General features: G+C 50.8%; 1 protein-coding gene across 6 annotated transcripts in view; it reads left to right on the forward strand.

Moving 5' to 3' along the window:
- The window catches only part of LOC144511902 (voltage-dependent L-type calcium channel subunit alpha-1S-like), an 841,603-nt gene that overhangs the window by 591,932 nt on the left and 224,966 nt on the right, over positions 1–24,705 (forward strand). The window lies entirely within an intron of this gene.

Below are 24,705 nucleotides of genomic sequence, written 5' to 3' on the forward strand. Positions count from 1 at the left end.
CACTCTGACTCTGACACTCTGACACTCTGACTCTGACACTCTGACACTGTCACCCTGACACTGACACCCTGACACTGACACTCTGACACTGACACTCTGACACTGACACTCTGACACTGACACTCTGGCTCTGACACTCTGCCTCTGACACTCTGACTCTGACACTCTGACACTGACACTCTGACTCTGACACTCTGACTCTGACACTCTGACTCTGACACTCTGACTCTGACACTCTGACTCTGACACTCTGACTCTGACACTCTGACTCTGACACTCTGACTCTGACACTCTGACTCTGACACTCTGACTCTGACACTCTGACTCTGACACTCTGACTCTGACACTCTGACTCTGACACTCTGACTCTGACACTCTGACTCTGACACTCTGACTCTGACACTCTGACTCTGACACCCTGACACTCTGACTCTGACACTCTGACTCTGACACTCTGACACTCTGACTCTGACACTCTGACTCTGACACTCTGACTCTGACACTCTGACTCTGACACTCTGACTCTGACACTCTGACTCTGACACTCTGACTCTGACACTCTGACACTGACACTCTGACACTCTGACACTCTGACACTCTGACTCTGACACTCTGACTCTGACAGTCTGACACTGTCACTCTGACACTGACACTCTGACACTGACACTCTGACACTGACACTCTGACTCTGACACTCTGACTCTGACACTCTGACACTCTGACTCAGACACTCTGACTCTGACACTCTGACTCTGACAGTCTGACACTCTGACACTCTGACACTGACACTCTGACTCTGACACTCTGACTCTGACACTCTGACTCTGACACTCTGACTCTGACACTCTGACTCTGACACTGACACTCTGACACTGACACTCTGACTCTGACACTCTGACTCTGACATTCTGACTCTGACACTCTGACTCTGACACTCTGACTCTGACACTCTGACACTGACACTCTGACACTGACACTCCGACTCTGACACTCTGACTCTGACACTCTGACACTCTGACACTCTGACACTCTGACACTCTGACTCTGACACTCTGACTCTGACACTCTGACTCTGACACTCTGACTCTGACACTCTGACTCTGACACTCTGACTCTGACACTCTGACACTCTGACTCTGACACTCTGACTCTGACACTCTGACTCTGACACTCTGACTCTGACACTCTGACTCTGACACTCTGACTCTGACACTCTGACTCTGACACTCTGACACTGTCACCCTGACACTGACACCCTGACACTGACACCCTGACACTGACACCCTGACACTGACACTCTGACACTGACACTCTGACACTGACACTCTGACACTGACACTCTGGCTCTGACACTCTGACTCTGACACTCTGACTCTGACACTCTGACAGTGACACTCTGACACTGACACTCTGACACTGACACTCTGACTCTGACACTCTGACTCTGACACTCTGACTCTGACACTCTGACTCTGACACTCTGACTCTGACACTCTGACACTCTGACTCTGACACTCTGACTCTGACACTCTGACTCTGACACTCTGACACTCTGACTCTGACACTCTGACACTCTGACTCTGACACTCTGACTCTGACACTCTGACTCTGACACTCTGACTCTGACACTCTGACTCTGACACTCTGACACTCTGACACTCTGACACTCTGACACTCTGACACTCTGACACTCTGACTCTGACACTCTGACTCTGACACTCTGACTCTGACACTCTGACACTCTGACTCAGACACTCTGACTCTGACTCTGACAGTCTGACACTCTGACACTGACACTCTGACACTGACACTGACACTCTGACTCTGACACTCTGACTCTGACACTCTGACTCTGACACTCTGACTCTGACACTGACACTCTGACTCTGACACTCTGACTCTGACACTCTGACTCTGACATTCTGACTCTGACACTCTGACTCTGACACTCTGACACTGACACTCTGACACTGACACTCCGACTCTGACACTCTGACTCTGACACTCTGACACTCTGACTCTGACACTCTGACACTGACACTCTGACACTGACACTCTGACACTGACACTCTGACACTGACACTCCGACTCTGACACTCTGACTCTGACACTCTGACACTCTGACACTCTGACACTGACACTCTGACACTGACACTGACACTCTGACACTGACACTCTGACTCTGACACTCTGACTCTGACACTCTGACTCTGACACTCTGACTCTGACACTGACACTCTGACACTGACACTCTGACTCTGACACTCTGACTCTGACACTCTGACTCTGACACTCTGACTCTGACACTCTGACTCTGACACTCTGACTCTGACACTCTGACTCTGACACTCTGACTCTGACACTCTGACTCTGACACTATGACTCTGACACTCTGACACTCTGACACTGACACTCCGACTCTGATACTCTGACTCTGACACTCTGACTCTGACACTGACACTCTGACACTCTGACTCTGACAGTCTGACACTCTGACACTGACACTCTGACACTGACACTCTGACTCTGACACTCTGACTCTGACACTCTGACTCTGACACTCTGACTCTGACACTCTGACTCTGACAGTCTGACTCTGACACTCTGACACTGACACTCTGACTCTGACACTCTGACTCTGACACTGACACTCTGACACTGACACTCTGACTCTGACAGTCTGACACTGACACTCTGACACTGACACTCTGACTCTGATACTCTGACACTGACACTCTGACACTGACACTCTGACACTGACACTCTGACACTGACACTCTGACTCTGACACTCTGACTCTGACACTCTGACTCTGACACTCTGACTCTGACACTCTGACACTGACACTCTGACTCTGACACTCTGACTCTGACACTCTGACTCTGACACTCTGACTCTGTCCCTGACACTCTGACACTCCGATACTGACACTCTGACACTGACACCCTGACACTGACACCCTGACACTGACACTCTGACACTGACACTCTGGCACTGACACTCTGACACTGACACTCTGACACTGACACTCTGACACTGACAATCTGACACTCTGACTCTGACACTCTGACTCTGACTCTGACACTCTGACACTCTGACTCTGACACTCTGACTCTGACACTCTGACTCTGACACTCTGACTCTGACACTCTGACTCTGACACTCTGACTCTGACACTCTGACTCTGACACTCTGACTCTGACACTCTGACACTGACACTCTGACACTGACACTCTGACACTGACCCTCTGACTCTGACACTCTGACTCTGACACTCTGACTCTGACACTCTGACTCTGACACTCTGACTCTGACACTCTGACTCTGACACTCTGACTCTGACACTCTGACTCTGACACTCTGACTCTGACACTCTGACTCTGACACTCTGACACTGTCACCCTGACACTGACACCCTGACACTGACACCCTGACACTGACACTCTGACACTGACACTCTGACACTGACACTCTGACACTGACACTCTGACACTGACACTCTGGCTCTGACACTCTGACTCTGACACTCTGACTCTGACACTCTGACACTGACACTCTGACTCTGACACTCTGACTCTGACACTCTGACTCTGACACTCTGACTCTGACACTCTGACTCTGACACTCTGACTCTGACACTCTGACTCTGACACTCTGACTCTGACACTCTGACTCTGACACTCTGACTCTGACACTCTGACTCTGACACTCTGACTCTGACACTCTGACTCTGACACTCTGACTCTGACACTCTGACTCTGACACTCTGACTCTGACACTCTGACTCTGACACTCTGACTCTGACACTCTGACACTCTGACACTCTGACACTCTGACACTCTGACTCTGACTCTGACACTCTGACTCTGACACTCTGACTCTGACACTCTGACACTGACACTCTGACTCTGACACTCTGACTCTGACACTCTGACTCTGACACTCTGACTCTGACACTCTGACTCTGACACTCTGACTCTGACACTCTGACTCTGACACTCTGACTCTGACACTCTGACTCTGACAGTCTGACACTGACAGTCTGACTCTGACAGTCTGACACTGACACTCTGACTCTGACACTCTGACACTGACACTCTGACACTGACACTCTGACACTGACACTCTGACACTGACACTCTGACTCTGACACTCTGACACTCTGACACTGACACTCTGACACTGACACTCTGACACTGACACTCTGACTCTGACACTCTGACTCTGACACTCTGACTCTGACACTCTGACTCTGACACTCTGACACTCTGACACTCTGACTCTGACACTCTGACACTCTGACTCTGACACTCTGACTCTGACACTCTGACTCTGACACTCTGACACTGTCACCCTGACACTGTCACCCTGACACTGTCACCCTGACACTGTCACCCTGACACTGACACCCTGACACTGACACTCTGACACTGACACTCTGACACTGACACTCTGACACTGACACTCTGACACTGACACTCTGACTCTGACACTCTGACTCTGACACTCTGACACTGACACTCTGACTCTGACACTCTGACTCTGACACTCTGACTCTGACACTCTGACTCTGACACTCTGACTCTGACACTCTGACTCTGACACTCTGACTCTGACACTCTGACTCTGACACTCTGACTCTGACACTCTGACTCTGACACTCTGACTCTGACACTCTGACTCTGACACTCTGACACTCTGACTCTGACACTCTGACTCTGACACTCTGACTCTGACACTCTGACTCTGACACTCTGACACTCTGACTCTGACACTCTGACTCTGACACTCTGACTCTGACACTCTGACTCTGACACTCTGACTCTGACACTCTGACAGTGACACTCTGACACTCTGACACTCTGACTCTGACACTCTGACTCTGACAGTCTGACACTGACACTCTGACACTGACACTCTGACACTGACACTCTGACACTGACACTCTGACTCTGACACTCTGACTCTGACACTCTGACACTCTGACTCTGACACTCTGACTCTGACACTCTGACAGTCTGACACTCTGACACTCTGACACTGACACTGACACTCTGACACTGACACTCTGACTCTGACACTCTGACTCTGACACTCTGACTCTGACACTGACACTCTGACTCTGACACTCTGACTCTGACACTCTGACACTCTGACTCTGACACTCTGACTCTGACACTCTGACTCTGACACTCTGACTCTGACACTCTGACTCTGACACTCTGACACTCTGACTCTGACACTCTGACTCTGACACTCTGACTCTGACACTCTGACACTGTCACCCTGACACTGTCACCCTGACACTGTCACCCTGACACTGACACCCTGACACTGACACTCTGACACTGACACTCTGACACTGACACTCTGACACTGACACTCTGACACTGACACTCTGACTCTGACACTCTGACTCTGACACTCTGACTCTGACACTCTGACTCTGACACTCTGACTCTGACAGTCTGACTCTGACACTCTGACACTGACACTCTGACTCTGACACTCTGACTCTGACACTGACACTCTGACACTGACACTCTGACTCTGACAGTCTGACACTGACACTCTGACACTGACACTCTGACACTGACACTGACTCTGACACTCTGACTCTGACACTCTGACTCTGACACTCTGACTCTGACACTCTGACACTGACACTCTGACTCTGACACTCTGACTCTGACACTCTGACTCTGACACTCTGACTCTGACACTCTGACTCTGACACTCTGACTCTGTCCCTGACACTCTGACACTCCGATACTGACACTCTGACACTGTCACCCTGACACTGACACTCTGACACTGACACTCTGGCACTGACACTCTGACACTGACACTCTGACACTGACACTCTGACACTGACACTCTGACACTGACACTCTGACACTGACACTCTGACACTGACAATCTGACACTGTGACTCTGACACTCTGACTCTGACACTCTGACTCTGACACTCTGACTCTGACACTCTGACTCTGACACTCTGACTCTGACACTCTGACTCTGACACTCTGACTCTGACACTCTGACACTGACACTCTGACACTGACACTCTGACTCTGACACTCTGACTCTGACACTCTGACTCTGACACTCTGACTCTGACACTCTGACTCTGACACTCTGACTCTGACACTCTGACTCTGACACTCTGACTCTGACACTCTGACTCTGACACTCTGACACTGTCACCCTGACACTGACACCCTGACACTGACACCCTGACACTGACACCCTGACACTGACACTCTGACACTGACACTCTGACACTGACACTCTGACACTGACACTCTGACACTGACACTCTGGCTCTGACACTCTGACTCTGACACTCTGACTCTGACTCTGACACTCTGACTCTGACACTGACACTCTGACTCTGACACTCTGACTCTGACACTCTGACTCTGACATTCTGACTCTGACACTCTGACTCTGACACTCTGACACTGACACTCTGACACTGACACTCCGACTCTGACACTCTGACTCTGACACTCTGACACTCTGACTCTGACACTCTGACACTGACACTCTGACACTGACACTCTGACACTGACACTCCGACTCTGACACTCTGACTCTGACACTCTGACACTGACACTCTGACACTGACACTCTGACACTGACACTCTGACACTGACACTGACACTCTGACACTGACACTCTGACTCTGACACTCTGACTCTGACACTCTGACTCTGACACTGACACTCTGACACTGACACTCTGACACTGACACTCTGACTCTGACACTCTGACTCTGACACTCTGACTCTGACACTGACACTCTGACACTCTGACTCTGACAGTCTGACACTCTGACAGTCTGACACTCTGACACTGACACTCTGACACTGACACTCTGACTCTGACACTCTGACTCTGACACTCTGACTCTGACACTCTGACTCTGACACTCTGACTCTGACAGTCTGACTCTGACACTCTGACACTGACACTCTGACTCTGACACTCTGACTCTGACACTGACACTCTGACACTGACACTCTGACTCTGACACTCTGACTCTGATACTCTGACACTGACACTCTGACACTGACACTCTGACACTGACACTCTGACACTGACACTCTGACTCTGACACTCTGACTCTGACACTCTGACTCTGACACTCTGACTCTGACACTCTGACACTGACACTCTGACACTGACACTCTGACTCTGACACTCTGACTCTGACACTCTGACTCTGACACTCTGACTCTGTTCCTGACACTCTGACACTCCGATACTGACACTCTGACACTGTCACCCTGACACTGACACCCTGACACTGACTCTCTGACACTGACACTCTGACACTGACACTCTGGCACTGACACTCTGACACTGACACTCTGACACTGACACTCTGACTCTGACACTCTGACACTGACACTCTGACACTGACACTCTGACACTGACACTCTGACACTGACACTCTGACACTGACAATCTGACACTCTGACTCTGACACTCTGACTCTGACTCTGACACTCTGACACTCTGACTCTGACACTCTGACTCTGACACTCTGACTCTGACACTCTGACTCTGACACTCTGACACTGACACTCTGACACTGACACTCTGACACTGACACTCTGACTCTGACACTCTGACTCTGACACTCTGACTCTGACACTCTGACTCTGACACTCTGACTCTGACACTCTGACTCTGACACTCTGACTCTGACACTCTGACTCTGACACTCTGACACTGTCACCCTGACACTGACACCCTGACACTGACACTCTGACACTGACACTCTGACACTGACACTCTGACACTGACACTCTGGCTCTGACACTCTGACACTGACACTCTGACTCTGACACTCTGACTCTGACACTCTGACTCTGACACTCTGACACTGACACTCTGACACTGACACTCTGACACTGACACTCTGACTCTGACACTCTGACTCTGACACTCTGACTCTGACACTCTGACTCTGACACTCTGACTCTGACACTCTGACTCTGACACTCTGACTCTGACACTCTGACTCTGACACTCTGACTCTGACACTCTGACTCTGACACTCTGACTCTGACACTCTGACTCTGACACTCTGACTCTGACACTCTGACTCTGACACTCTGACTCTGACACTCTGACACTGACACTCTGACACTGACAGTCCGACACTGACACTCTGACACTCCGATACTGACACTCTGACACTGACACTCTGACACTCTGACACTGACACTCTGACACTGACACTCTGACACTGACACTCTGACACTGACACTCTGACTCTGACACTCTGACTCTGACACTCTGACTCTGACACTCTGACTCTGACACTCTGACTCTGACACTCTGACTCTGACACTCTGACTCTGACACTCTGACTCTGACACTCTGACACTCTGACTCTGACACTCTGACTCTGACACTCTGACTCTGACACTCTGACACTGTCACCCTGACACTGACACCCTGACACTGACACTCTGACACTGACACTCTGACACTGACACTCTGACACTGACACTCTGACACTGACACTCTGGCTCTGACACTCTGACTCTGACACTCTGACACTGACACTCTGACACTGACACTCTGACACTGACACTCTGACTCTGACACTCTGACTCTGACACTCTGACTCTGACACTCTGACTCTGACACTCTGACTCTGACACTCTGACTCTGACACTCTGACTCTGACACTCTGACTCTGACACTCTGACTCTGACACTCTGACTCTGACACTCTGACTCTGACACTCTGACTCTGACACTCTGACACTCTGACTCTGACACTCTGACTCTGACACTCTGACTCTGACACTCTGACTCTGACACTCTGACTCTGACACTCTGACTCTGACACTCTGACTCTGACACTCTGACTCTGACACTCTGACTCTGACACTCTGACTCTGACACTCTGACTCTGACACTCTGACACTGACACTCTGACACTGACACTCTGACTCTGACACTCTGACTCTGACACTCTGACTCTGACACTCTGACACTCTGACACTCTGACACTCTGACACTCTGACTCTGACAGTCTGACACTGACACTCTGACACTGACACTCTGACTCTGACACTCTGACTCTGACACTCTGACACTCTGACTCAGACACTCTGACTCTGACACTCTGACTCTGACAGTCTGACACTCTGACACTGACACTCTGACACTGACACTCTGACTCTGACACTCTGACTCTGACACTCTGACTCTGACACTCTGACTCTGACACTCTGACTCTGACACTCTGACTCTGACACTCTGACTCTGACACTGACACTCTGACTCTGACACTCTGACTCTGACACTCTGACTCTGACACTCTGACTCTGACACTCTGACACTCTGACTCTGACACTCTGACTCTGACACTCTGACTCTGACACTCTGACTCTGACACTCTGACTCTGACACTCTGACACTCTGACTCTGACACTCTGACTCTGACACTCTGACTCTGACACTCTGACTCTGACACTCTGACTCTGACACTCTGACTCTGACACTCTGACTCTGACACTCTGACTCTGACACTCTGACACTGTCACCCTGACACTGACACCCTGACACTGACACTCTGACACTGACACTCTGACACTGACACTCTGGCTCTGACACTCTGGCTCTGACACTCTGACTCTGACACTCTGACTCTGACACTCTGACACTGACACTCTGACACTGACACTCTGACTCTGACACTCTGACTCTGACACTCTGACTCTGACACTCTGACTCTGACACTCTGACTCTGACACTCTGACTCTGACACTCTGACTCTGACACTCTGACTCTGACACTCTGACTCTGACACTCTGACTCTGACTCTGACACTCTGACTCTGACACTCTGACACTCTGACTCTGACACTCTGACTCTGACACTCTGACTCTGACACTCTGACTCTGACACTCTGACTCTGACACTCTGACTCTGACACTCTGACTCTGACACTCTGACTCTGACACTCTGACTCTGACACTCTGACTCTGACACTCTGACTCTGACACTCTGACTCTGACACTCTGACACTCTGACTCTGACACTCTGACACTCTGACTCTGACACTCTGACTCTGACACTCTGACACTCTGACACTCTGACACTCTGACACTCTGACACTCTGACTCTGACACTCTGACTCTGACAGTCTGACACTGACACTCTGACACTGACACTCTGACTCTGACACTCTGACTCTGACACTCTGACTCTGACACTCTGACACTCTGACTCAGACACTCTGACTCTGACACTCTGACTCTGACAGTCTGACACTCTGACACTGACACTGACACTCTGACTCTGACACTCTGACACTCTGACTCTGACACTCTGACTCTGACACTCTGACTCTGACACTCTGACTCTGACACTCTGACTCTGACACTCTGACTCTGACACTCTGACTCTGACATTCTGACTCTGACACTCCGACTCTGACACTCTGACACTGACACTCTGACACTGACACTCCGACTCTGACACTCTGACTGTGACACTCTGACTCTGACACTCTGACTCTGACACTCTGACTCTGACTCTGACACTCTGACACTGACACTCTGACACTGACACTCTGACACTGACACTCCGACTCTGACACTCTGACTCTGACACTCTGACACTCTGACACTGACACTCTGACACTGACACTCTGACTCTGACACTCTGACTCTGACACTCTGACTCTGACACTGACACTCTGACACTGACACTCTGACTCTGACACTCTGACTCTGACACTCTGACTCTGACACTGACACTCTGACACTGACACTCTGACTCTGACACTCTGACTCTGACACTCTGACTCTGACACTCTGACTCTGACACTCTGACTCTGACACTCTGACTCTGACACTCTGACTCTGACACTCTGACACTGACACTCCAACTCTGATACTCTGACTCTGACACTCTGACTCTGACACTGACACTCTGACACTCTGACACTCTGACTCTGACACTCTGACTCTGACAGTCTGACTCTGACACTCTGACACTGACACTCTGACTCTGACACTCTGACTCTGACACTGACACTCTGACACTGACACTCTGACACTGACACTCTGACTCTGACAGTCTGACACTGACACTCTGACACTGACACTCTGACTCTGATACTCTGACACTGACACTCTGACACTGACACTCTGACACTGACACTGACTCTGACACTCTGACTCTGACACTCTGACTCTGACACTCTGACTCTGACACTCTGACTCTGACACTCTGACACTGACACTCTGACACTCTGACTCTGACACTCTGACTCTGACACTCTGACTCTGACACTCTGACTCTGACACTCTGACTCTGACACTCTGACTCTGACACTCTGACTCTGTCCCTGACACTCTGACACTCCGATACTGACACTCTGACACTGTCACCCTGACACTGACACCCTGACACTGACTCTCTGACACTGACACTCTGACACTGACACTCTGGCACTGACACTCTGACACTGACACTCTGGCACTGACACTCTGACACTGACACTCTGACACTGACACTCTGACACTGACACTCTGACACTGACACTCTGACACTGACACTCTGACACTGACACTCTGACACTGACACTCTGACACTGACACTCTGACACTGACACTCTGACACTGACACTCTGACACTGACAATCTGACACTCTGACTCTGACACTCTGACTCTGACTCTGACACTCTGACTCTGACACTCTGACTCTGACACTCTGACTCTGACACTCTGACTCTGACACTCTGACTCTGACACTCTGACTCTGACACTCTGACTCTGACACTCTGACTCTGACACTCTGACTCTGACACTCTGACTCTGACACTCTGACTCTGACACTCTGACACTGTCACCCTGACACTGACACCCTGACACTGACACCCTGACACTGACACTCTGACACTGACACTCTGACACTGACACTCTGACACTGACACTCTGGCTCTGACACTCTGACTCTGACACTCTGACTCTGACACTCTGACACTGACACTCTGACACTGACACTCTGACTCTGACACTCTCACTCTGACACTCTGACACTCTGACTCTGACACTCTGACTCTGACACTCTGACTCTGACACTCTGACTCTGACACTCTGACACTCTGACTCTGACACTCTGACTCTGACACTCTGACTCTGACACTCTGACTCTGACACTCTGACTCTGACACTCTGACACTCTGACTCTGACACTCTGACACTCTGACACTGACACTCTGACTCTGACACTCTGACTCTGACACTCTGACTCTGACACTCTGACTCTGACACTCTGACTCTGACACTCTGACACTCTGACTCTGACACTCTGACACTCTGACTCTGACACTCTGACTCTGACACTCTGACTCTGACACTCTGACTCTGACACTCTGACACTCTGACTCTGACACTCTGACACTCTGACACTCTGACTCTGACAGTCTGACACTGACACTCTGACACTGACACTCTGACACTGACACTCTGACACTGACACTCTGACTCTGACACTCTGACTCTGACACTCTGACACTCTGACTCAGACACTCTGACTCTGACACTCTGACTCTGACAGTCTGACACTCTGACACTCTGACACTCTGACACTCTGACACTCTGACACTCTGACACTCTGACTCTGACAGTCTGACACTGACACTCTGACACTGACACTCTGACACTGACACTCTGACACTGACACTCTGACTCTGACACTCTGACTCTGACACTCTGACACTCTGACTCAGACACTCTGACTCTGACACTCTGACTCTGACAGTCTGACACTCTGACACTGACACTCTGACTCTGACACTCTGACTCTGACACTCTGACTCTGACACTCTGACTCTGACACTGACACTCTGACTCTGACACTCTGACTCTGACACTCTGACTCTGACATTCTGACTCTGACACTCTGACTCTGACACTCTGACACTGACACTCTGACACTGACACTCCGACTCTGACACTCTGACTCTGACACTCTGACACTCTGACTCTGACACTCTGACTCTGACACTCTGACTCTGACACTCTGACTCTGACACTCTGACTCTGACACTCTGACTCTGACACTCTGACACTGACACTCTGACTCTGACACTCTGACTCTGACACTCTGACTCTGACACTCTGACTCTGACACTCTGACTCTGACACTCTGACTCTGACACTCTGACTCTGACACTCTGACACTGTCACCCTGACACTGACACCCTGACACTGACACTCTGACACTGACACTCTGACACTGACACTCTGACACTGACACTCTGGCTCTGACACTCTGGCTCTGACACTCTGGCTCTGATACTCTGGCTCTGATACTCTGACTCTGACACTCTGACACTGACACTCTGACACTGACACTCTGACTCTGACACTCTGACTCTGACACTCTGACTCTGACACTCTGACTCTGACACTCTGACACTCTGACTCTGACACTCTGACTCTGACACTCTGACTCTGACACTCTGACTCTGACACTCTGACACTCTGACTCTGACACTCTGACTCTGACACTCTGACTCTGACACTCTGACTCTGACACTCTGACACTCTGACTCTGACACTCTGACACTCTGACTCTGACACTCTGACTCTGACACTCTGACTCTGACACTCTGACACTCTGACTCAGACACTCTGACTCTGACACTCTGACTCTGACAGTCTGACACTCTGACACTGACACTCTGACACTGACACTGACACTCTGACTCTGACACTCTGACTCTGACACTCTGACTCTGACACTCTGACTCTGACACTGACACTCTGACTCTGACACTCTGACTCTGACACTCTGACTCTGACATTCTGACTCTGACACTCTGACTCTGACACTCTGACACTGACACTCTGACACTGACACTCCGACTCTGACACTCTGACACTGACACTCTGACACTGACACTCTGACACTGACACTCCGACTCTGACACTCTGACTCTGACACTCTGACACTGACACTCTGACACTGACACTGACACTCTGACACTGACACTCTGACTCTGACACTCTGACTCTGACACTCTGACTCTGACACTGACACTCTGACTCTGACACTCTGACTCTGACACTCTGACTCTGACACTCTGACTCTGACACTCTGACTCTGACACTCTGACTCTGACACTCTGACTCTGACACTCTGACTCTGACACTCTGACTCTGACACTCTGACTCTGACACTCTGACTCTGACACTGACACTCTGACTCTGACACTCTGACTCTGACACTCTGACTCTGACACTCTGACTCTGACACTCTGACTCTGACACTCTGACTCTGACAGTCTGACTCTGACACTCTGACACTGACACTCTGACTCTGACACTCTGACTCTGACACTCTGACTCTGACACTGACACTCTGACTCTGACAGTCTGACTCTGACAGTCTGACACTGACACTCTGACACTGACACTCTGACACTGACACTCTGACTCTGATACTCTGACACTGACACTCTGACACTGACACTCTGACACTGACACTCTGACACTGACACTCTGACTCTGACACTCTGACTCTGACACTCTGACTCTGACACTCTGACTCTGACACTCTGACACTGACACTCTGACACTGACACTCTGACTCTGACACTCTGACTCTGACACTCTGACTCTGACACTCTGACTCTGACACTCTGACTCTGTCCCTGACACTCTGACACTCCGATACTGACACTCTGACACTGTCACCCTGACACTGACACCCTGACACTGACTCTCTGACACTGACACTCTGACACTGACACTCTGACACTGACACTCTGGCACTGACACTCTGACACTGACACTCTGACACTGACACTCTGACACTGACACTCTGACACTGACACTCTGACACTGACACTCTGACACTGACACTCTGACACTGACAATCTGACACTCTGACTCTGACACTCTGACTCTGACACTCTGACACTCTGACTCTGACACTCTGACTCTGACACTCTGACTCTGACACTCTGACTCTGACACTCTGACTCTGACACTCTGACACTGACACTCTGACACTGACACTCTGACAGTGACACTCTGACACTGACACTCTGACACTGACACTCTGACTCTGACACTCTGACTCTGACACTCTGACTCTGACACTCTGACACTCTGACTCTGACACTCTGACTCTGACACTCTGACTCTGACAGTCTGACACTCTGACACTGACACTCTGACACTGACACTGACACTCTGACTCTGACACTCTGACTCTGACACTCTGACACTCTGACTCTGACATTCTGACTCTGACACTCTGACTCTGACACTCTGACACTGACACTCCGACTCTGACACTCTGACTCTGACACTCTGACACTCTGACTCTGACACTCTGACACTGACACTCTGACACTGACACTCTGACACTGACACTCCGACTCTGACACTCTGACTCTGACACTGACACTCTGACACTGACACTGACACTCTGACACTGACACTCTGACTCTGACACTCTGACTCTGACACTCTGACTCTGACACTCTGACTCTGACACTGACACTCTGACACTGACACTCTGACTCTGACACTCTGACTCTGACACTCTGACTCTGACACTCCGATACTGACACTCTGACACTGACACTCCGATACTGACACTCTGACACTGACACTCTGACACTGACACTCTGACACTGACACTCTGACACTGACACTCTGACACTGACACTCTGACACTGACACTCTGACACTCTGACACTCCGATACTGACACTCTGACACTCTGACACTGACACTCTGACACTCTGACACTCTGACACTGTCACTCTGACACTGACACTCTGACACTGACACTCTGACACTGACACTCTGACTCTGACACTCCGACACTGACACTCTGACACTGACACTCTGACACTGACACTCTGACTCTGACACTCTGACTCTGACACTCTGACACTGACACTCTGACACTGACACTCTGAGACTCCGATACTGACACTGACACTCTGACACTCTGACACTGACACTCTGACACTGACACTCTGACACTGACACTCTGACACTGACACTCTGACACTGACACTCCGACACTGACACTCCGACACTGACACTCCGACACTGACACTCCGACACTGACACTCCGACACTGACACTCCGACACTGACACTCTGACACTGACACTCCGACACTGACACTCCGACACTGACACTCCGACACTGACACTCCGACACTGACACTCCGACACTGACACTCCGACACTGACACTCCGACACTGACACTCTGACACTCTGACACTCTGACACTGACACTCCGACACTGACACTCTGACACTGACACTCTGACACTCTGACACTCCGATACTGACACTCTGACACTCTGACACTCTGACACTGACACTCTGACACTCTGACACTCCGATACTGACACTCTGACACTCCGATACTGACACTGACACTCTGACACTGACACTCTGACACTGACACTCTGACACTGACACTCTGACACTGACACTCTGACACTGACACTCCGACACTGACACTCCGACACTGACACTCCGACACTGACACTCCGACACTGACACTCCGACACGGACACTCCGACACGGACACTCCGACACTGACACTCTGACACTGACACTCTGACACTCCGATACTGACACTCTGACACTGACACTCTGACACTGACACTCTGACACTGACACTCCGACACTGACACTCTGACACTGACACTCTGACACTCCGATACTGACACTCTGACTCTGACACTCTGACTCTGACACTCTGACACTGACACTCTGACACTCCGACACTGACACTCTGACACTGACACTCTGACACTGACACTCTGACACTGACACTCTGACACTGACACTCTGACACTGACACTCTGACACTGACACTCCGACACTGACACTCCGACACTGACACTCCGACACTGACACTCTGACACTGACACTCTGACACTCCGACACTGACACTCCGACACTGACACTCTGACACTGACACTCTGACACTCTGACACTCTGACACTGACACTCCGACACTGACACTCTGACACTGACACTCTGACACTGACACTCTGACACTCCGATACTGACACTCTGACACTGACACTCTGACACTGACACTCTGACACTGACACTCCGACACTGACACTCTGACACTGACACTCTGACACTCCGATACTGACACTCTGACTCTGACACTCTGACACTGACACTCTGACACTCCGATACTGACACTCTGACACTGACACTCTGACACTGACACTCTGACACTGACACTCTGACACTGACACTCCGACACTGACACTCCGACACTGACACTCCGACACTGACACTCCGACACTGACACTCCGACACTGACACTCTGACACTGACACTCTGACACTCTGACACTCCGACACTGACACTCCGACACTGACACTCTGACACTGACACTCTGACACTGACACTCTGACACTGACACTCTGACACTGACACTCTGACACTGACACTGACACTCCGACACTGACACTCTGACACTGACACTCTGACACTCCGATACTGACACTCTGACTCTGACACTCTGACACTGACACTCTGACACTCCGATACTGACACTCTGACACTGACACTCTGACACTGACACCCTGACACTGACACTCTGACACTGACACACTGACACTCTGACACTGACACTCTGACACTCCGACACTGACACTCCGACACTGACACTCTGACACTGACACTCTGACACTCCGATACTGACACTCTGACACTCTGACACTGACACTCTGACACTGACACTCTGACACTGACACTCTGACACTGACACTCTGACACTCTGACACTCCGATACTGACACTCTGACACTCTGACACTGACACTCTGACACTGACACTCTGACACTCTGACACTGACACTCTGACACTCCGATACTGACACTGACACTCTGACACTGACACTCTGACACTGACACTCTGACACTGACACTCTGACACTGACACTCTGACACTGACACTCTGACTCTGACACTCTGACTCTGACACTCTGACACTCTGACACTGACACTCTGACTCTGACACTGACACTCTGACTCTGACACTCTGACTCTGACACTCTGACACTGACACTCTGACACTGACACTCTGACACTGACACTCTGACACTGACACTCTGACACTGACAGTCTGCCTCTGACACTCTGACTCTGACACTCTGACTCTGACACTCTGACACTCTGACACTGACACTCTGACTCTGACACTCTGACTCTGACACTCTGACTCTGACACTCTGACACTCTGACACTGACACTCTGACACTGACACCCTGACACTGACACCCTGACACTGACACTCTGACTCTGACACTCCGATACTGACACTCTGACACTGACACTCTGACACTGACACTCTGACACTGACACTCTGACACTGACACTCTGACTCTGACACTCTGACTCTGACACTCTGACACTGACACTCTGACACTGACACTCTGACTCTGACACTCTGACTCTGACACTCTGACTCTGACACTCTGACACTGACACCCTGACACTGACACTCTGACTCTGACACTCCGATACTGACACTCTGACACTGACACTCTGACACTGACACTCTGACACTGACACTCTGACACTGACACTCTGACACTGACACTCTGACTCTGACACTCTGACTCTGACACTCTGACTCTGACACTCTGACTCTGACACTCTGACACTGACACTCTGACTCTGACACTCTGACTCTGACACTCCGACTCTGAAACTCTGACTCTGACACTCTGACACTGACACTCTGACACTGACACTCTGACACTGACACTCTGACACTGACACTCTGACTCTGACTCTGACACTCTGACACTGACACTCTGACACTGACACTCTGACACTGACACTCTGACACTCTGACTCTGACACTCTGACACTCTGACTCTGACACTCTGACTCTGACACTCTGACTCTGACACTCTGACACTCTGACTCTGACACTCTGACACTGACACTCTGACACTCTGACTCTGACACTCTGACACTCTGACTCTGACTCTGACACTCTGACACTGACACTCTGACACTCTGACACTCTGACTCTCTGACACTCTGACACTCTGACTCTCTGACACTCTGACACTCTGACACTCTGACTCTGACACTCTGACTCTGACACTCTGACTCTGACACTCTGACTCTGACACTCTGACTCTGACACTCTGACACTCTGACTCTGACTCTCTGACACTCTGACACTCTGACTCTGACACTCTGACTCTGACACTCTGACTCTGACACTCTGACTCTGACACTCTGACTCTGACACTCTGACTCTGACACTCTGACTCTGACACTCTGACTCTGACACTGACACTCTGACACTGACACTCTGACACTGACACTCTGACACTGACACTGACACTCTGACTCTGACACTCTGACTCTGACACTCTGACTCTGACACTCTGACACTGACACTCTGACACTGACACTGACACTCTGACTCTGACACTCTGACACTGACACTGACACTCTGACTCTGACACTCTGACTCTGACACTCTGACTCTGACACTCTGACACTGACACTCTGACTCTGACACTCTGACTCTGACACTCTGACTCTGACACTCTGACACTGACACTCTGACACTGACACTCCGACTCTGACACTCCGACTCAGACACTCCGACTCTGACACTCTGACTCTGACAGTCTGCCTCTGACAGTCTGCCTCTGACACTCTGACTCTGACACTCTGACACTGACACTCTGACTCTGACACTCTGACTCTGACACTCTGACTCTGACACTCTGACTCTGACACTCTGACTCTGACACTCTGACTCTGACACTCTGACTCTGACACTCTGACTCTGACACTCTGACTCTGACACTCTGACTCTGACACTCTGACTCTGACACTCTGACTCTGACACTCTGACACTGACACTCTGACTCTGACACTCTGACTCTGACACTCTGACTCTGACACTCTGACTCTGACACTCTGACTCTGACACTCTGACTCTGACACTCTGACTCTGACACTCTGACTCTGACACTCTGACTCTGACACTCTGACACTGACACTCTGACTCTGACACTCTGACTCTGACACTCTGACTCTGACACTCTGACTCTGACACTCTGACTCTGACACTCTGACACTCTGACTCTGACACTCTGACTCTGACACTCTGACTCTGACACTCTGACTCTGACACTCTGACTCTGACACTCTGACTCTGACAGTCTGACACTGACACTGACACTCTGACACTGACACTCTGACACTGACACTCTGACTCTGACACTCTGACTCTGACACTCTGACTCTGACTCTGACACTCTGACACTGACACTCTGACTCTGACACTCTGACTCTGACACTCTGACACTGACACTCTGACACTGACACTCCGACTCTGACACTCCGACTCTGACACTCTGACTCTGACAGTCTGCCTCTGACACTCTGACTCTGACACTCTGACACTGACACTCTGACACTGACACTCTGACTCTGACACTCTGACTCTGACACTCTGACACTCTGACACTCTGACACTGACACTCTGACACTGACACTCTGACACTCTGACTCTGACACTCCGACACTGACACTCTGACACTGACACTCTGACTCTGACACTCTGACACTGACACTCTGACACTGACACTCTGACTCTGACACTCCGACACTGACACTCTGACACTGACACTCTGACTCTGACACTCTGACACTGACACTCTGACTCTGACACTCTGACTCTGACACTCCGACTCTGACACTCTGACTCTGACACTCTGACTCTGACACTCTGACACTGACACTCTGACACTGACACTCTGACACTGACACTGACACTCTGACACTGACACTGACACTCTGACACTGACACTGACACTCTGACACTGACACTGACACTCTGACACTGACACTCTGACTCTGACACTCTGACTCTGACACTCTGACTCTGACACTCTGACACTGACACTCTGACACTGACACTCTGACACTGTCACCCTGACACTGACACCCTGACTCTGACACTCTGACACTGAGACACTGACACTGACACTCTGACACTGACACTCTGACACTGACACTCTGACACTGACACTCTGACACTGACACTCTGACACTGACACTCTGACTCTGACACTCCGATACTGACACTCTGACACTGACACTCTGACTCTGACACTCTGACACTGAGACACTGACACTGACACTCTGACACTGACACTCTGACACTGACACTCTGACACTGACACTCTGACACTGACACTCCGATACTGACACTCTGACACACTGACACTGTCACCCTGGCACTGACACCCTGACACTGACACCCTGACACTGACACCCTGACACTGACACTCTGACACTGACACTCTGACACTGACACTCTGACACTGACACTCTGACACTGACACTCTGACACTGACACTCTGACACTGACACTCTGACACTGACACTCTGACACTGACACTCTGACACTCTGACTCTGACAGTCTGACTCTGACACTCTGACTCTGACACTCTGACTCTGACACTCTGACTCTGACACTCTGACACTGACACTCTGACACTGACACTCTGACACTGACACTCTGACACTGACACTCTGACACTGACACTCTGACACTCCGATACTGACACTGACACTCTGACACTCTGACACTGACACTCTGACACTGACACTCTGACACTGACACTCTGACACTGACACTCTGACTCTGACACTCTGACTCTGACACTCTGACTCTGACTCTGACACTCTGACACTGACACTCTGACTCTGACACTCTGACTCTGACACTCTGACACTGACACTCTGACACTGACACTCCGACTCTGACACTCCGACTCTGACACTCCGACACTGACACTCCGACACTGACACTCCGACACTGACACTCCGACACTGACACTCCGACACTGACACTCCGACACTGACACTCCGACACTGACACTCCGACACTGACACTCCGACACTGACACTCCGACACTGACACTCCGACACTGACACTCCGACACTGACACTCCGACACTGACACTCCGACACTGACACTCCGACACTGACACTCCGACACTGACACTCCGACACTGACACTCCGACACTGACACTCCGACACTGACACTCCGACACTGACACTCTGACACTGACACTCTGACACTCTGACACTGACACTCCGACACTGACACTCCGACACTGACACTCTGACACTGACACTCTGACACTCTGACACTCCGATACTGACACTCTGACACTCTGACACTGACACTCTGACACTGACACTCTGACACTCTGACACTCCGATACTGACACTCTGACACTCTGACACTGACACTCTGACACTGACACTCTGACACTCTGACACTGACACTCTGACACTGACACTCTGACACTGACACTCTGACACTGACACTCCGACACTGACACTCCGACACTGACACTCCGACACTGACACTCCGACACTGACACTCCGACACTGACACTCCGACACTGACACTCCGACACTGACACTCCGACACTGACACTCCGACACGGACACTCCGACACTGACACTCCGACACTGACACTCTGACACTGACACTCTGACACTCCGATACTGACACTCTGACACTGACACTCTGACACTGACACTCTGACACTGACACTCTGACACTGACACTGACACTCCGACACTGACACTCTGACACTGACACTCTGACACTCCGATACTGACACTCTGACTCTGACACTCTGACACTGACACTCTGACACTCCGATACTGACACTCTGACACTGACACTCTGACACTGACACCCTGACACTGACACTCTGACACTGACACTCTGACACTGACACTCTGACACTCCGACACTGACACTCCGACACTGACACTCCGACACTGACACTCCGACACTGACACTCCGACACTGACACTCCGACACTGACACTCTGACACTCCGATACTGACACTCTGACACTGACACACTGACACTGACACCCTGACACTGACACTCTGACACTCTGACACTGTCACTCTGACACTGTCACTCTGACACTGACACTCTGACACTGACACTCTGACTCTGACACTCTGACTCTGACACTCTGACACTGTCACTCTGACACTGACACTCTGACACTGACTCTCTGACACTGACTCTGACACTCTGACACTCTGACTCTGACACTCTGACTCTGACACTCTGACACTCTGACACTCTGACTCTGACACACTGACACTGACACTCTGACACTGACTCTGACACTCTGACACTCTGACACTCTGACACTCTGACACTCTGACACTCTGACACTCTGACTCTGACACACTGACACTCCGATACTGACACTCTGACACTGACACTCTGACACTGACACTCTGACACTGAGACACTGACACTGACACTCTGACACTGACACTCTGACACTGACACTCTGACACTGACACTCTGACACTGACACTCTGACACTGACACTCTGACACTGACACTCTGACACTGACACTCTGACACTGACACTCTGACACTGACACTCTGACACTGACACTCTGACACTGACACTCTGACACTGACACTCCGATACTGACACTCTGACACACTGACACTGTCACCCTGACACTGACACCCTGACACTGACACTCTGACACTGACACTCTGACACTGACACTCTGACACTGACACTCTGACACTGACACTCTGACACTGACACTCTGACACTGACACTCTGACACTCTGACTCTGACACTCTGACTCTGACACTCTGACTCTGACACTCTGACTCTGACACTCTGACTCTGACACTCTGACTCTGACACTCTGACACTGACACTCTGACACTGACACTCTGACACTCTGACACTGACACTCTGACACTGACACTCTGACACTGACACTCTGACACTGACACTCTGACACTGACACTCCGACACTGACACTCCGACACTGACACTCCGACACTGACACTCCGACACTGACACTCCGACACTGACACTCCGACACTGACACTCCGACACTGACACTCCGACACTGACACTCCGACACTGACACTCCGACACTGACACTCCGACACTGACACTCCGACACTGACACTCCGACACTCCGACACTGACACTCCGACACTGACACTCCGACACTGACACTCCGACACTGACACTCCGACACTGACACTCTGACACTCTGACACTCCGACACTGACACTCCGACACTGACACTCTGACACTGACACTCTGACACTCTGACACTCTGACACTGACACTCCGACACTGACACTCTGACACTGACACTCTGACACTCCGATACTGACACTCTGACACTGACACTCTGACACTGACACTCTGACACTGACACTCCGACACTGACACTCTGACACTGACACTCTGACACTCCGATACTGACACTCTGACTCTGACACTCTGACACTGACACTCTGACACTCCGATACTGACACTCTGACACTGACACTCTGACACTGACACTCTGACACTGACACTCTGACACTGACACTCTGACACTGACACTCCGACACTGACACTCCGACACTGACACTCCGACACTGACACTCCGACACTGACACTCCGACACTGACACTCTGACACTGACACTCTGACACTGACACTCTGACACTCCGATACTGACACTCTGACACTGACACTCTGACACTGACACTCTGACACTGACACTCTGACACTGACACTCTGACACTGACACTCCGACACTGAC

This window comes from Mustelus asterias, chromosome 25, assembly GCF_964213995.1.
Source record: "Mustelus asterias chromosome 25, sMusAst1.hap1.1, whole genome shotgun sequence".
Taxonomy (NCBI): Eukaryota; Metazoa; Chordata; class Chondrichthyes; order Carcharhiniformes; family Triakidae; genus Mustelus; species Mustelus asterias.